Source organism: Schistocerca gregaria, chromosome 2 (assembly GCF_023897955.1).
Source record: "Schistocerca gregaria isolate iqSchGreg1 chromosome 2, iqSchGreg1.2, whole genome shotgun sequence".
Classification (NCBI taxonomy): domain Eukaryota; kingdom Metazoa; phylum Arthropoda; class Insecta; order Orthoptera; family Acrididae; genus Schistocerca; species Schistocerca gregaria.
In genome coordinates this window covers 579,188,319-579,193,756 of record NC_064921.1, presented here as the reverse complement: position 1 = coordinate 579,193,756, position 5,438 = coordinate 579,188,319, and the positions used below count along the sequence as shown (strand labels likewise).

General features: G+C 43.0%; 1 non-coding gene across 1 annotated transcript; it reads right to left on the bottom strand.

Moving 5' to 3' along the window:
• Positions 1-4,108: 4,108 nt before the first annotated feature.
• On the bottom strand, positions 4,109-4,183 carry Trnas-cga (transfer RNA serine (anticodon CGA)). The gene has a single exon. It is a non-coding gene; the product is annotated as a tRNA-Ser (tRNA).
• Positions 4,184-5,438: the final 1,255 nt, after the last annotated feature.

The window sequence follows — 5,438 nt, the reverse complement described above, 5'->3', positions numbered from 1 at the left end:
ACTTGGCAGGTGCAAGTTCCCTCATGAAACAGGTTCACCCAGTTTAAAAAAAGTTTCTGATGCGCCATCACGGATCAAATTTGATAGTAACGAGCACTTGTGAGCGAGCTTATTACACTCCTGGAAATTGAAATAAGAACACCGTGAATTCATTGTCCCAGGAAAGGGAAACTTTATTGGCACATTCCTGGGGTCAGATACATCACATGATCACACTGACAGAACAACAGGCACATAGACACAGGCAACAGAGCATGCACAATGTCGGCACTAGTACAGTGTATATTCACCTTTCGCAGCAATGCAGGCTGCTATTCTCCCATGGAGACGATCGTAGAGATGCTGGATGTAGTCCTGTGGAACGGTTTGCCATGCCATTTCCACCTGGCGCCTCAGTTGGACCAGCGTTCGTGCTGGACGTGCAGACCGCGTGAGACGACGCTTCATCCAGTCCCAAACATGCTCAATGGGGGACAGATCCGGAGATCTTGCTGGCCAGGGTAGTTGACTTACACCTTCTAGAGCACGTTGGGTGGCACAGGATACATGCGGACGTGCATTGTCCTGTTGGAACAGCAAGTTCCCTTGCCGGTCTAGGAATGGTAGAACGATGGGTTCGATGACGGTTTGGATGTACCGTGCACTATTCAGTGTCCCCTCGACGATCACCAGAGGTGTACAGCCAGTGTAGGAGATCGCTCCCCACACCTTGATGCCGGGTGTTGGCCCTGTGTGCCTCGGTCGTATGCAGTCCTGATTGTGGTGCTCACCTGCACGGCGCCAAACACGCATACGAGCATCATTGGCATCAAAGCAGAAGCGACTCTCATCGCTGAAGACGACACTTCTCCCTTCGTCCCTCCATTCACGCCTGTCGCGACACCACTGGAGGCGGGCTGCACGATGTTGGGGCGTGAGCGGAAGACGGCCCAACGGTGTGCGGGACCGTAGCCCAGCTTCATGTAGACGGTTGCGAATGGTCCTCGCCGATACCCCAGGAGCAACAGTGTCCCTAATTTGCTGGGAAGTGGCGGTGCGGTCCCCTACGGCAGTGCGTAGGATCCTACGGTCTTGGCGTGCATCCGTGCATCGCTGCGGTCCGGTCCCAGGTCGACGGCCACATGCACCTTCCGCCGACCACTGGCGACAACATCGATGTACTTTGGAGACCTCACGCCCCACGTGTTGAGCAATTCGGCGGTACGTCCACCCGGCCTCCCGCATGCCCACTATACGCCCTCGCTCTAAGTCCGTCAACTGCACATATGGTTCACGTCCACGCTGTCGCGGCATGCTACCAGTGTTAAAGACTGCGATGGAGCTCCGTATGCCACGGCAAACTGGCTGACACTGACGGCGGCGGTGCACAAATGCTGCGCAGCTAGCGCCAGTCGACGGCCAATACCTCGGTTCCTGGTGTGTCCGCTGTGCCGTGCGTGTGATCATTGCTTGTACAGCCCTCTCGCAGTGTCTGGAGCAAGTATGGTGGGTCTGACACACCGGTGTCAATGTGTTCTTTTTTCCATTTCCAGGAGTGTATTATGAGGAACAGTCTTCGCTTCAGTCTGAGTGTGTTACATTGTTTGTTTATCTCTCTCCGCAAGTGTACGTCGTACAGCTGAGAGTACATACTACCTCATGTCAACTACACAGTTATTTATTAGGAAATTGCATTGCCTATGGAATTTCCCATAATGTATTCATGGCTTAGGCCCCCTCCTCAATTTCTATCCCCAACACTTCCCTCCGTTACCACAACCGAACAATTTTTTGATGCCTCAGACGTGCCCTACCATGGTTACCATGTTTTAATCAAATTGTTCCTCAAATTTATTTTTTCCCCAATTGGATTCATGGCGTCTTCATTGGATATTCCATCTACCTATTGACGTTCTGCTGTAATAGCAAATTCCAAAAGTCTCTCCTCTCCTCTTGCCTGAACTGCTTATCATCCTCTAATTCGCAATTTACTTCCATAAAAGGGTGCACAGCATACAAACTCCTTCAGCAAAAAAATATAATTCGATCTTTATTTTTTTTTCAGAATTGTTTTCTGGCAATTATCGTCTTTATTTCATCCATCGTCAGACCTTTTGCTGTCGAAATAGAAAAATTCACTTGTGTTTTAGTGTCGTACTTCCTTATTTAATTCTATCAGCATCTCTTGATTCAATTCGACTGCATTCCGTTATCCTTGTTTTCCTTTTGTTATTATTCATGTAGTCTTTTCGAGACACTATACATTTCATTAAATTGCTCTTCCAAGTCCTTGGCCGTCTCTGATAGAATTACAATGTCATTAGCAAAGGTAAAGGTGTTTTTTTCCTCTCTTAACTTTCTAACCCCTTTCCAGATTTTTCCTCCATTTCCTTTACTGTTCAAATACTGCTTCCTCTCCTTACCTTTTGACTCTTACAAACGTAGTCTTTTTTCTCTACAGTATGTGTTCCAGTCATTATTCTGAAAAGTGTTTTTTATCTAAGAATGCTATAAATGTAGGTTTTCCTTTTTTCAGCTTATTTTATGAGTTAAGTCACAGTCCTTTGAAACGTAACGAATTTTCTCTATGGTCGGCTTGTTGTACGTTTTTCCATTCATCTGTAAATAATTCGTCTCAATATTTTGCAGCCATGATTTATTTCTTGATTAAGGATATTGCGCCTGTCTTGTGTATCTTACACGATAGACGGAATATTTTTGTCATTATGGACCTTCCAAAGGTCACAATAAATCTGAGGAAATATCGTGTAATCTAGTGGCGATGTTGCGGTTTAGGGCTCATAGTTCTCTGTCAAATTCTTCCCGTAGTGTAAAATTTTTCACTTCATTTTCATCTACTTCCCGTTTCTTCTATAATACTATCTCGAAATATATTTCCAGTCTGTATATTCCTTCCAACTTTCAGTACTGACGTGCCATCTGAGCCCATGATATTCCGCCAGCTGCTTAACTTTCCTTCACAGGTCTAATTTTGTCATGCGTGGAATCTATTTTTCACAGTCTTATATTTGTCCTCTAGTCGTTTCTACTTAGCCATTAACCTTTTAACGCCAAGTTAACTTTTTAGATTTTTTATACTTTTTTGTCTGCATTATTTGCTGAATTTTTATCTCTTCTCTGTCGACAACTAAATTCAGTAGCTCGCGATTTGCCAAGGATTTTACTAGGCCTTGTCTTTTTGTCTCTTTGCGTCTCAACCTCATCACTCACAGCTGCCCATTCGTTTTCCATTGTATAACGTTCAACTCTTTCAGTTAATCATTGCCTCCTGCTTCCTTTGAAGCTCTAAGCAATTTCTTGAATTCCACCTCCTTAGTATATACCTTTTCACGGTTTCTTCAGTTGTAACCTGCTTTCATTGCCATTAAACGAATGCTCTAATTTAGAGTAGACCACGCAGTGTTTTCTTTCATTCCTTTCTCCCTCCATGTTCTCCTAGTATTGTTTCTTTTCTTCCCTTTCTTACGATCGAATTCCAGTCCCCAATCATGATAAAATTTTTGCGTCCCTGAAGTATCTCAGTCTATATTCACTTTTGCCTGCTTTATTTGCTTCATTTGTATATTTCCTCTGTCATCAATTAAATGCAGTGTCTCGCAGTGTCTAGTGAGTTATCCAAGCACCTCGTCACATTTTGCTTCATTGTCTTCATCATTTGCTGAGCTACTCGGGATATCAACTTGTGCTACTGTGGTTGGTGACGGCTTCGTGCCTATCTTAGCTACGATAAAGGATTCACTATGCTATTGATAGTTGCTTACTAGTATGTATATTTTCTTATTCGTTGTCTGACGTAATATTGCATTACCACAATTTGTCTTTGTATTTACAATCCTATGTCCGTCTTCCCACTATATTATCTAACTTCAGCCTATTAATTTCCCTTTTAAAATTCTGTGACGTGCCTATCCAATTACACTATCGAAAATTTCACACTTCGACCCGTAGACGCCAATTTTGCTTTTCGTGATGGCAACATCCTCTTGTGTAATTCTGTCTGTAGATACGAATGTGGAAGTATTTAACCACTGGAATATTTTGCCCAAGCAGGTGCCATCGTCATTAAGACATACAGTCGATCTGAAACTTCCTGGCAGATTAAAACCGTCTGCCGGACCGAGACTCGAACTCGGGACCTTTGCCTTTCGAGGGCAAGTGCTCTACCAACTGAGCTACCCAAGCATGACACACGCCCCGTCCTCACAGCTTTACTTCTGCCGGTACCTCGTATCCTACCCTTCCAAACTATACAGAAGCTCTTCCGCCAACCTTGCAGAACTAGCACTCCTGAAAGAAAGGATATTGCGGAGAATGAGATTTTCACTCTGCAGCGGAATGGGCGCTGATATGAAAAATCATGGCAGATTGAAACTGGGTGTCGGACCGAGACTCGAACTAGAGCAGTTGCCCTAGAAAGGCAAAGGTCCCGAGTTCGAGTCTCGGTCCGGCACACAGTTTTAATCTGCGAGGAAGTTTCATATCAGCGCACACTCCGCTGGAGGGTTAAAATCTCATTCTGGATACAGTAGAGCTGCTTGACCTGAAGGAAAATAACTGTGGTAGTTTCCCCCTGGTTTCTGCTATCTTAAGCTTCTAGTTGTCCCTTCATAACAGCCAAACAATATTGAAAATGTCCATCTATGAATCACAGATTGAGCTTCAGAGAGATCTCAGAAATCAAGATAACCAGATTTTTAACTGTAAATATAATTTCACAAATTGTTTGTTTTGGTACAGCACTACTCTGTAGTGAATCGAACATATTCGGTAGGAGAGAGAACTTCTTCAGAAAGAGCAATTAGTTGCATGTTTCTGAGAAGGATTTCTTTGATGGTGAGTACAGAAAAAAATCGAGATTAAGTTATGTTCCTATAACCATTAATGGCTAGCTTGTTCGTATTATCTACAGTCACAGGAGTATTTCTCTCCATGCAGTTTTGTCAAAATTAATCTTGTAATTTGCAGGGCAAAAAATCACAGATACAGGTTGAAAAAATGAAAGACAGGTTGCTTTATTACGATACATTCATAGTACAGTGCAATATATACAAACTCTCAACCACAATAGAAACTCTAAATTAGTAAGCTTTGTGTTTCCCCTTTAGATTTCGATTATGACGTAAAAAAATTAGTTTTATTTTCAGTGGCAATTCGTTGTCCAAATTTTGAGTGTACAGAGTTTTCTTTGACATTAAAGGAGATATACTATTATACACATTTACCAGATAAGCATCCCAAGTACACGTATTACAGTTTATTTAGAAAATCGACTACAATATACGTAATAGTGATTGTTACTCTGAGAGTGTGGCATCTACTGGTCCTAGTTGGTCACATTTATTCTAAAGCTGGACAGCCTATACATACTCTACGTCGTGCTTTATTTACAGCGACATTCAAAGAGAGATGCAAAGTATCTTTGAAGCACTACACTGATC